This window comes from Oryctolagus cuniculus, chromosome 7, assembly GCF_051225735.1.
Source record: "Oryctolagus cuniculus isolate XC-2025 breed Fujian yellow rabbit chromosome 7, ASM5122573v1, whole genome shotgun sequence".
Lineage (NCBI taxonomy): Eukaryota > Metazoa > Chordata > Mammalia > Lagomorpha > Leporidae > Oryctolagus > Oryctolagus cuniculus.
Genome location: NC_142873.1, coordinates 77,866,176 through 77,878,443, shown reverse-complemented (window position 1 = coordinate 77,878,443; position 12,268 = coordinate 77,866,176). Strand labels below are relative to the sequence as shown.

Here is a 12,268-nt window from a genome sequence, read left to right as displayed (position 1 = left end):
GCCTGTGGAATTTAGAGCTGAAAGAGTTCCTCGTGTGAGACACCTCCTTAGCGGCCACATCAGCCTGCTGCAGGATTCTGGACAAGTGCTTGTCGGTTTGTAAGCACAGCACGATGCCTGGAGAGCCTCTCTGTTTTGTAGATAACATTAATTGTTCGTATGTTGGGGAACATTGTAGAGTAAATGGGCTATGTAACTTTAACTTTTATATTGACTGGGTTCTCAAGCAGTATTGATCATTTCCCTTTTGCTTTGTGTAATCATTGATTATAGTGTGTCATCCATGAAAGAAGGTGGCATAGCTTTATTTTATGTTTCTTTATAGTTTGAAAATATTTTTACCACTACATACTTAAATTATCCACACTTCCAGGAAGCTAAAGTGTGAACAGAACACTTTTTAAAGATACATATAGGAAAATAATGCAGGATTGTTATTTAGATTTAACTTTTCATTTAGATTTTTTCCCTTAAATTCACTTTGTGACACACTATAGATAAAGTGTTAAGGAAAAACAATAATAGTGAAGACTAAAATGCAGTTTTTAAAGCATTTTTTCTTTACAGTTTAAGGATTAAGAAACTATTGTAGTCCGTGGGTGTCTCCTGTAATTTATTTACTTTGAGCATTTAGATAATTTCTCAGCAGTTTGAAAAGGTTAATTTAGAAGTGATGGGAATTTCTGTTCTAATTAAGATTTGTTTTATATCTTTTGGAAATCCTGAAAAATGATTTTTAGTTTTTCTTTCCAAATTTATGTATCTGTATTTTAAAATCCCTAGTGGTTTGGAAACTCAAGGGAACTATATGTTAGAGACTACATTACATAGACTCAGCTAATATCAACTCCATGTCTCAACCTTAGATAAGTAGTACTTGGCATAGAGGACTATTGTTGGGAGTACAATAAACCTTAGAGAAATCTGATTAGACTTCCTGTTTTTACTGTTCTCTGTTTTGAATAGGATATTATGCTTCCAGTGGATTGTAATTTAATACAAGCACCTATACTGTCTGATGCCAATGAGGAATTTGGTATTGGGTAAATTCTCTTAAAATTTTTAATTTAGGAATCAATTCTAATATTATTTCATGTCTAGGATCACATTACAGTCCGAGAGCCTAATTATTGAGAATATGTTGTTGCAAAGAAGGATGGTATACAGTTGTGCACTCAAATTTAAGTCTGTTGTTAGTAATCATTGGAGTTTTTATTGCTTTTTTTTAATGATTCTTAAGTCTTGTTTGAGAATAAAAAAACTCAATAGAACTACTTTAATACTGAGTGTCCATGGGTATGACTATCAAGTGATAGGCTAATCTTACTAGTTAAAGTGATCGGTTTAAGTTTATAACTGATCCTAAAGATAGGATTAAGTGTCAAAAGGATCACATAAATAAGATCTGTGTTTGCTAATAATTTGATAGAATTAAAAAGGAGAGAATGAGCCAACATGGGAAGTGGGATACACAGCAGACTCATAGAATGACAGATGCCCTGAACAGCACTCTGGCCTCAGAGTCAGCCCTTAAGGCATTCGGATCTGGCTAAAAAGTGTGTGAGAGTATCTCAGGCATGGAAAGCCAAGACACTGTGGTAAAAAATGACCTAATGAAAGATCTCTATGAGTGAGATCTCCGTGGAAAGAAGGGGCCATCAAAGAACGAGGTACCTTTCTCTGAAGGGAGGAGAGAACTTCCACTTTGATTATGGCCTTGTCTAAATAAGGTCAGAGTTGGTGAACTCAAGAGGCTTCCATAGCCTTTGCAGCTCATGACAAGAGCCTCAGGTGATTACTGACATTATAAATAAGAGTGTCAATTGTTAAGTCAACAACAGGAGTCACTGTGCACTTGCTACCCATGTAGGATCTTTGTCCTTAATGTGTTATACTATGAGAATTAACGGTAAAACTAGTCTTCAAACAGTACTTTATACTTTGTGTTTCTGTGTGGCTGCAAATTGTTGAAATCTTTACTTAGTATAGAGTTGATCTTCTGTATATAAAGATAATTAAAAATGAATTTTAATGAAGAATGGTATTGGAGAGGGAGTAGGAGATGGGATGGCTTGCAGGTGGGAGGGTGGTTATGGGGGGAAGAACTGCTATAATCTGAAAGTTTTACTTTTGAAATTTATTAAATAAAAGTTTTCTTTAAGAAAAAAGTGATAGGCTAAGTGGGTCTGGTCAGACTTTGAGCATTTATAAGGGGTTGTGAATTAACTGGTGATGAATTTGAGCAGTGCTTTAAGGGATTTCTAGTATTCCAAATGAGTGTTTAAGTCTGTAGTGAATGAATATATACGGTCTGTGTCCTGGGTCAGACCAAAGAGATGACTGTGTAGTTTTTCAAGGTGCTAGGTAAATTATATGGTAATATCCTGGACATGGATTATTGGGTTGATTTCCTTACTAAGATAGAATAGTTGGGTCAGAAAGAGGGTCAGATCTGAACTAATAATTTCATACAGCCCAGGTTTTGTAATTATTAGCTCTTTTACAAATAAGGGAATTAGAAATTAAAGAAGTCCTGTGTTAATAAGTTTTACTTAATAGGAGATAACTTTGTAGGTTTCTCAGAAGCCAATTAAAGTTGAACAGAAGAAAAAATCTGTGTGTAGGTATGTATATGTAGATACGGAAAAAGATACGGTGTGGTACATCATGTTTATGTGATTTAGTACAGAATATGCTAACGTGGGTTGAGTGTTGTGGCCTAGTGGGCCAACCTGCATCCCGTATAAGAGTGCCAGTTCCGGTCCTGTCTCCTCTACTTCCAATCCAACTTCCTGCGAATATGCCTGGGAAGGCAGTGCATAATGGCCCAACTACTTGAGTCTTTGCCACCTATGTGGGGGAACCAGATGCAGTTCAAGCTCCTTCCTTTGGCCTGGGCATTTGGGGAATGAACCAACAGATGGAAGGGCTCTCTCTCTGTCTCTCCTATCTCTTCTTCTCTTTCAAAGAAATCTACCTATTAAAATAATTTGCTGCCCAAGGGAAATAAAATGACTAGTTAGGGAGTCAGAAGGTAGACTGAAATATCTGATTTAATATATAAGATCATATAAACCTTTTTAATGTCTTGATTTCCTGGTCTTATAATCATAGTTTTAAGTGTGTGTAATTTGGGGGAAGGTGATTTGGCACAGTGGATAAAACACTGCCCATTTGGGCGTTGATTTGAGTCCCAGCTGTTCCACTTCAATCCAGCTCCGAACTAATGTGCCTGGGAAGGCAGTGGAGGATAGCCCAAGTGCTTGGGCCCCTGCACCCATGTGGGAGACCTGAAAGAGGCTACTGGCTCCTGGCTGCCGACTGCCCCAACTCTAGCTGATGTGGCCATTTGGGGAGTGAACCAGTAGATGGAAGGTCTCTGTCCTCTCTCTCTAACTCTGCCTTTCAAATAGATATTTTTTTAAAAAATGTTTTATTCATTTGAGAGGTAGAATTACAGGCAGAGAGAGAGGGAGAGACGGGTCTTCCATCTGCTGGTTCATTCCTCAAATGGCAGCAATGGCCAGAGTTGGGCTGATCTGGAGCCAGGAGCCTCTTCTGGGTCTCCCACACGGGTGCAGGGGCCCCGGCTCTTGGGTCATCTTCTGCTTTCCCAGGCCATAAGCAGAGAGCTGGATCAGAAAAGGAGCAGCCACAGACACGAACTGGCACTCAGATGGTATATCTGCCACAGGCAGAGGCTCAGCCTACTATGTCACAATGCTGGCCCCTAAATAAATCTTTAAAAAAGAATGTGTAATTGGGAAGCGATTGTTATTTTCATCATATTATTAGCTAAATGCATTTGATACAGTTTGTACTATCTTTTTAGAAGAAATAGAAAAATGTGAGTTGGAAGATAGAATAGGTAGATTCTTTATGTAACACCCTCATTGCACTTTATTTAACACTTAAAAGTATGCTCTGTTGTTACCCCTTGAATGTAGGGGCTGGATTAATCTTTGTTTTCACTGAAATAGTGTCTGCACATGATCTTGCTTGTTTTGCCCAATTGAAAAGTAGTCATTGCATTTCTCAGAGTATTGATTACTGATCAGTAAGTGCATTTTAGAGGAAGTTTCTGCAGGCCTTTGTGAATGGTGGTAGATTAGGCAGTTGTAGATGACACTCCAGGAAGATCTAAACAAGCTGACAACAATATGATGAAGTTAAAATGTTTAGTACTTGGGCTAAATGTTTTTACAGATTTGGGAGGAAATGACTTAAAAATTCTTTTCAGTTTACTTGACTGATAGCTTGGTGAAGTGACTGCTAACTTAGTTCATAAAATCTTAGGCTACATTGATAGATAAAACTGGAACAAAGGAATTAAGTCTTACTGTAGTGGATTGGTTAGATCTTATTTGTAGTGTTGACTTTGATTTTATTTCACATTTTTAAGAGCATACTTGTCTAGAGGAGATTGGCAAAACTTAATGGAACTGTATCACTTTTATTCAAAGGCTATGAAAATGCTGTAGGAATTCAGTTTAAAAAGTTTTCAAAAATTAGGGTCTTCTCCACTGGTTCACTCCCCATATGCCCACATGGTAGGACTAGGCCAGGGCTAAAGCCAGAAATAGAATTTAGGTCTCCCATAAGGGTGGTGGGGTGGACCACACACAGTTACTTGAGCCATCACCACTACCTCCCAAAGATCTGCGTTAGTAGAAAGCTGGAGTCAGGAGTGAGCTGGGAATCTAGGTACTCACGGAAATTCACAAATTCTTTTTTTTTTTTTTTTAAGCAATATTGCGTTATATAGAAAGCACTTTATTGTGTATGGTGATATTATGAAGGCTTCTAATATTAGCCCTTCCCTGACAAAGCTTAGTTTTTATTTTTGAAGTGATACATGTTGACTATCCCTTACTCAAGATGCTTAGGACCAGAAGTGTTTTGGAGTTCAGATTTTTTCCCATTTTGGCATATTTGCTTATACATAATGAGGTATCTTGGGGAGGGGACTCTTAATTTATGTATGCTTCATATGTGCCTCATACACATATTCTGAAGGGTAGTTTTAAACGCTATTTTTAGGGGATCTGCATCTTGACTATGACCTATCATATGAGATCAGATGTGGAACTTTCTACTTGTGGTGTTGGGTTAATGCTCAAATTTTTCGAGCATTTTGAATTTTGGATTTTTCATTAGGGCTACTCAACTTTTGCTGCTTTCCTAATTCCACAATACTGATCTATGTCGATATCACTGTCTAGAATGCCTTTTTTTTTTTTTTTTAAGATTTTATTTATTTGACAGGTAGAGTTACAGACAGTGAGAGAGAGAGAGAGAGAGAGAGAGAGAGAGAAAGGTCCTCTCTCCGTTGGTTCACTCCCCAAATGGCCACAATGGCTGGAGCTGCGCCGATCCGAAGCCAGGAGCCAGGTGCCTCCTCCCGGTCCCCCATGTGGGAGGGAGGTGCAGGGACCCAAGCACCTGGGCCATCCTCCACTGCCCTCCCAGGCCGCAGCAGAGAGCTGGACTGGAATAGGAGCAACCGGGACTAGAACCCGGCGCCCATATGGGATGCCGGCACCACAGGTGGAGGGTTAACCTAGTGCGCCTGGTGCCGGCCCCTAGAATGCCCTTTCTTGACCAGTTCCTGTCAACCTCTTCTCTGCAGACTGCACATTCTGGATATACGGTCTTTCTTATGGAACTATCATCTTTAGTTAGTGTTACTTTTTTTTTAAAGATTTATTTATTTATTTATTTGAAAGGCAGAGTCATAGAAAGGCAGAGACAGAGCGGTCTTCTGTCCACTGGTTCACTTCCCAGATGGCTGCGATAGCTGGAGCCAGGAGCTTCTTCAGGGTCTCCTGCGCAGGTGCAGGGGCCCAAGGACTTGGGCCATCTTCCACTGCTTTCCCAGGCCATAGCAGAGAGCTGGATCAGAAGTGGAGCAGCCGGGACTCTAACCAACATCCATGTGAGATGCCGGTACTGCAGGCAGTGGCTTTACCTGCTATGGCACAGCATCGGCCTCCAGAGCAGACATTTTAGAGGAGATGGGATCTTACATGGCTGCCTCTTGCTATAAAAGGATATTTTGGATCATACAAATTTAAGTTGCTTAGCTTTGCATGACAAAAGTTAGCCTTTCTTAGTTTCATGTTTAAGTCACCACTTAACCTCACAGAGTTGGCCTGAAAGTAAAATAAACGAACATCCAGTGGAGTACCTGGCACATTGATACTATAAATTGTAAACTCCTCTTCTCCCCAAATTCAATTCTTTCATAAAAGATTTTTGGTCAGAGTCATTTAAAATGACTCAAAATTACTTCATAGTTACTTACCACTTTTCTTTAAAATAACTTAAAGATGACCGAAACAAAAGATGGGAATAAATGAAGATCAGAAATCTAAAATGATACCAAGAATGAAATTTGTAAACCAAATGGAGACAAAAAAATCTTTTATGCTTGTTAACAGTAAATCAGACATGTGACTGTAAGTTTTCTAGGGTCTGATGTAAAGTGGGGAGTGTAAATAGTCAAAGGAAAGATAGTTTCTTTATGCTAAAAAAAAAAAACAAACTTGGGGCTGGCATTGGAGCGCAGTAGGTTAAGCTGTTGCCAGTGACAGTGGCCTCCTGTATCAGGAGTGCTGGTTTGAGGCCTGGCTGCCCTGTTTCTGATCCCTCTGTGCTGATTTGCTGGGGAAGTAGCAGAAGAAGGCTTAAGTGTTTGGGCCCTTTCCACCCACATGGGAGTTCTAGATGGTGTTCTAAGTTCCTGGCTTTGGCCTGGCCTAGCCCTAGCCAGTGAGGCCATTTGGGGAGTGAACCAGCAGATGGAAGATCTCTATCTCTTGCTCGTTCTCTTTTGCTTTGCCTTTCTAATAAATACTCCCTCAGTCTCTCACTCTGCTTTTCAAATAAAGCATTTTCCAAAAGATTTTATTAAGGGAAATTTCTCCTGTGAGTCTCATGGGGAGCAGCGCTAGTACAGTGAGCACTATTTTCAGCATCTTCTTTATGACAAACTAGCAAATTGTTAGCAGCATCAGAGTTGTTATCCCATGTCCCTGCGGGAAACAGCTTTATCAACTAGAGTACAGTGATTATGTGCAATCCTTTTGCCTTTGGCTTTTAGACTCATTTTTTTAAGCTTTTTAGTTTATTTCATAGCAGAGTCTTTTTAAAAAAAGATTTTGTTTGAGAGGTAGAGTTACAGACAGAGAGAGAGAGAGAGACAGAGAGAGAGGTCTTCCACCTGCCGGTTCACTCCCCCAAATGGCTGCAAAGGCCGAAGCTGGGCCAATCTGAAGCCAAGAGCTTCCTCTGAATCCTGATGTGGGTGCAGGGACCCAGGCTCTTGGGCCATCTGCCACTGCTTTCCCAGACACATCAGCAGGGAGCTGGATTGAAGAATAGCAGTAGGGACATGAACCGGTGCCTGTATGGGATGCCAGTGCTGCAAGCCAGGATTTTAACCCACTGCGGCATAGCACTGGCCCCTGTTTTATACATTTGTAAAACAGCTTCTTTGATTACATTCATTCTTTCCTGGGATTTTGACCTCCTAAATGATTTTTAAAAATTAATGCATGAGGCCGGCGCCGCGGCTCACTAGGCTAATCCTCCGCCTTGCGGCGCCGGCACACCGGGTTCTAATCCTGGACAGGGCGCCGGATTCTGTCCCGGTTGCCCCTCTTCCAGGCCAGCTCTCTGCTGTGGCCAGGGAGTGCAGTGGAGGATGGCCCAAGTCCTTGGGCCCTGCACCCCATGGGAGACCAGGATAAGTACCTGGCTCCTGCCATCGGATCAGCGCGGTGCGCCGGCCGTGGTGGCCATTGGAGGGTGAACCAATGGCAAAGGAAGACCGTTCTCTCTGTGTCTCTCTCTCACTGTCCACTCTGCCTGTCAAAAAAAAAAAAATTAAAAAAAAATTAATGCATGGACCTAGGAAGGCAGCGGAAGAGGGCCCAAGTGCTTGGGCCCCAGTACCCATGTAGGGGACCCAGAGAAAGCTTCTGGCTCCTGGCTTTGGATCCGCCCAGCTCTGGCTGTAGCAGCCATTGGGGGAGTGAGCCAGAGGATGGAAGACCTTTCTGTCTCTTGCTCTCTGTGTCTCTCCCTCTTTGTCTCTCTGTAACTCTGCTTTTCAAATAAATAAATACATCTTTATATATATAGAGAGAGAGAAAAATTACTACATACAGTAAGGTTTGTTCTTCGTTCTCTGAAGCTCTGTAGGTTTTGACAGATGCTTAATGTCATGTATCTAATGTTCTGAAATCATACAGAATAGTTTTGTGCCTTAAAAATCCTCTGTTGTTCACCTCATTTCCATTAGGATGGCCACTAGGAAACCAACAGAAAACAGCGGGATTAAGATGGTAGAGTAGGGAGGGAGCTTAGTGCTCTAGTGTAGAAGAGTGTTTAAAAAAAAGAAGAGAGAGTGCAGTCTCAGGAAAGAGGGAGAAAATGGCAGAGAAAACTCCATGCTAATCAGAGGGACACTGTGGACCTATGGTGGAAGGTGTGGACGCACACAACTCAGGACTCCAGCAGCCAAGAGTCTCTGCACCAGCTTTGGAAAGTGAAGTGAGACCAGACTGCAGCAGCCCAACCACTGGTGATAAAACTGCAGGAAGAGCTTGGAGGGAACCCAGCTTGGAGCCCTGTGAGGGATAGTGTACCTGGCAAATTAGAGGAGAGAAGAAAAGGCGGGGGGTGTGGGGGGGCACACGTTTCTCTCTCCCCAGTCAACTTGCAACAGCATCCTGTAACACACAGATAAGAGTGGGGGCTATTTTAGACATATGTAACAGCTGCCTCAGTGCCCAGCAGCCAACCTAGTGGAGAAACAGCCTGGCTGGGAGAACTGATGGGGGCTGGGTGGTCATGACTGTGGGAGGCTTGTGTGCCAGGACTGTGAAATATTGAGGCTGTGTGGGAGGGCTCAGGGTGTGGCTGAGATGTTGGGCAGTAACTGTGGGAGGCTCCACACGCTCAGGGCACCCTGGTTTCCTGGTGAGGGACATTGCTCTTGAATCTGTGCTTACACCGAGAACTGCACAGATTCTTCATGTGGCTCTTGTGGCAGTGTGGAAGAATACTATACCTATGGGGGCTAGTGCCCAGGCACTGTTCTTCTTTGAGGAGAAGAGGTAAGCTGAGTCTACGCCAACAGGGCAGAACAAACATCCACTCTGATTAAAAAAAAAAAAAAAAAGGGCCAGCGCTGTGGCGTAGTGGGTAAAGCCGCTGCCTGCAGTGCGGCATCCCATATGGGTGCCGGTTTGATCCTCTTCCAATCCAGATCTCTGCTATGGCCTGGGAAAGCAGTAGAAGATGGCCCAAGTTCTTGGGTCCTTGCACCCAGGTGGGAGACCCAGAAGAAGCTCCTGGCTTCAGATCAGCGTAGCTCCTGCCGTTGTGGCCAATTGGGGAGTGAACCAGCAAATGGAAGTTCTTTCTCACTCTGCCTCTCCTTCTCTCTCTGTGTAACTCTCTGACTTTCAAACAAATAAAATTTTTTTTTTAAAGATTTACCACACCCAATGTGGGTGTCACCTTGGATACTCCCTTCACCCTGGAGCACTGAACAGAGCTCCCTGGCCTCTCACCACACTCCTAGGTATTCACTGAAAAAGCAAATACCCCACTAGTCCACAGAGGCCAAGGAGAAAAGCCACCACAGCAAAAAACAAAGAAGAAACCAATGAGTATCTCTTGTGTAATGCTAAATAATAAATGCGCCAATTCAAGAAACAAGAATAAGGAAGACAACATGATGCCCCCAAAAGAACACAATACTTCAGTAGCAGATTATGAAAATGAAGAGATTGAAGAAATGCCAGCAATGGAATAAAAAAAATTATCATAGGATTACTTAGAAATAATCAGAAGCAAATGCATTAACTAATGAAATCGGTACATGACATGAAAGAAAATTTCTCCCATGAAATTGAACATAAAGAGAAATCAAAATGAAATCTTGAAAATGAAGAATTGAATAGAACAAATAAAAATTGCAGCAGAAAGCCTTAACAACAGAATCAGTGAAGCAGATGAAAGAATATCCAACTTAGACAAATCACAGGACATTATACAGTCAGACCAAAAACAAGAAGAAATTAGAAAACTCAAGAACACTGTTGAAAATCTATAGGATACTATCAAATGACCCAACATATGGGTTCTAGGAGTTCCTGAAGGCGTGGAAAGAGAAAAGTTTAGAAGGCCCCTTTAGTGAAATAATAATAGAAAACTTCCCTAATTTGGAGAAAGAGAGGGATAGGCAAGTACAGGAAGCACAGAGAAACCCTAATAGATGTGGGGCCGGCGCTAGGGCGCAGTGGGTTAAAGCCCTGGTCTGAAGCTCTGGCATCCCATATGGGTACGGGTTCTAGTTCTGGCTCCTCCTCTTCTGATCCAGCTCTCTGCTATGGCTTGGGAAGCAGTAGAAGATGGCCCAAGGACTTGGGCCCCTGCACCTGTGTGGGAGACCTGGAAGAAGCTCCTGGCTCCTGGCTTCGGATCGGTGCAGCTCCGACCATGGCGGCCATCTGAGGAGTGAATCATCGGATGGAAGACCTCTCTCTCTGTCTCTACCTCTCTCTTTCAAATAAATAAAATAAATCTTAGAAAAAAAAGAAACCCTAATAGATGTGACCAGAAAAGATCTTCACCACAACGTGTTGTAATCAAACTCAACACAGTAAAACATAAAAAAAAGATTCTGAAATGTGCACAAGAGAAACGCCAGATTACTTTCAGAGGATCTTCAGTTAGACTCAGCAGACTTATCATCAGAAACCCTATAGGCTAGGAGAGAATGGCGAGATATGTTCCACGTTTTAAGAGAAAAAACTGTCAGCCCAGGATACTATACCCTGCAAAGCTCTCATTTATGAATGAAGGTGAAATAAAGACGTTCCATAACAAACAGGTATTGAAGTAATTTCTCACCACCTGTCCAACCTTGCAAAAGATGCTATAAGATGTGCTGCACCAGAAACATAGAAACATTGTCATCACTACAAAAGAAGGTAAAGGCAGAAAATCTCCCAGAAAAAGCATGAAGGAAATCCAAAGTAACCAATAGGAATATTTATGGAAAAATGTTAGGGCCTGTGGGGAGCGATCTGGACTGGACTGAGTTGCTGGAATTGAGACTTGTTCTATGCATCTGCTCTCCCACAATATGGCGCTGGGAGAGAAGAAAACAGCTTCTACACAGCTGCCTCCAGTTCAACCAATAAACTGTAGGACTTGCTCCTGATTGGAGAGCAGCGTACTCGGCGTGTGGGCAGCCGAGTTGGGATTGGCAGAGGAGGACTATAAAGGAGGAGAGAGACGGCATGCACCAGGAACATCTAAGGGGAACATCTAAGGGGAACACCTGTGCAGCCCCCAGAGAGCCGGCCGGCGGTGTGCCGCTCCCCTGCGGAAGTGGGGAATGTGGCCAGGGGGCACTGCCCTTCCACGGAGGTGGAAGGGATAGTAGCCAACCTGGGAAGAACCAGCAGCAAACCCGGGGAGGGCCGAGCAGACGAAAGAACAGCGCAGGGTCCTGTGTCGTTCCTCCACGAAGAGGGGGAGCGACATAATGGTGCCGTGACTCGGATATGAAGCCTAGGCAGGGTTTGGTGTCGTTCCTCCACGAAGAGGGGGAGCGACAGGCCAAGTCATTACTTATCAATAGTCACCTTTTATGTAACTGGCCTCACTCTCCAGTTAAAAGAAAGAGATTGGCTGAATGGATCAAAAAACAAAACCCGTCTATATGTTGCCTACAAGAAACATACCTTACCAACAAAGATGCATGCAGACTGAAAGTGAAAGGATGGAAAAAATATTCTATACGAATAGAAACCAAAAAAGAGCTGGTGTAGCCATACTAATATCAGACAAAATAGAGTTTAACACAAAAACTGTTAAAATAGACAAAGAAGGGCACTATGTAATGTGTAGGGATCAATTCATGGAAGATATAACTATTACAAATGTATATACACCTAATTACAGGGCACCTGGCTATTTAAAAGAAATGTTAAAGGATCAAAGGGAAGCATAGACTCCAATACAATAGTTGTAGGGGACTTCAGTACTCCCCTTTCAGCAATGGACAGATCAACCAGACAGAATATCAGCAAGGAAACAGTACATAAACACTATAGACCAAATGGACCTAACAGATACCTACAGAACTTTCCATCTTACAGCCACATAATACCAGTGCATGGAACTTTCTCTAGAATTGATGACATGCTAGGCCATAAAGCAACAATCAGCAAATAAAAAAAAAGAA

General features: G+C 42.4%; 1 protein-coding gene across 10 annotated transcripts in view; it reads left to right on the top strand.

The window, feature by feature from the left end:
* FNBP1L (formin binding protein 1 like) overlaps window positions 1-12,268 on the top strand; it is a 125,295-nt gene that overhangs the window by 1,414 nt on the left and 111,613 nt on the right. For 3 of the 10 annotated variants that reach the window (XM_089300344.1, XM_070078022.2, XM_089300342.1), the window contains exon 2: window positions 2-95. The exons of the other annotated variants lie outside the window; for them this stretch is intronic. The gene's annotated coding sequence lies outside the window, so the exon portion shown is untranslated. The remainder of the gene's footprint in view (window position 1; window positions 96-12,268) is intronic. 10 annotated transcript variants of the gene reach the window in all.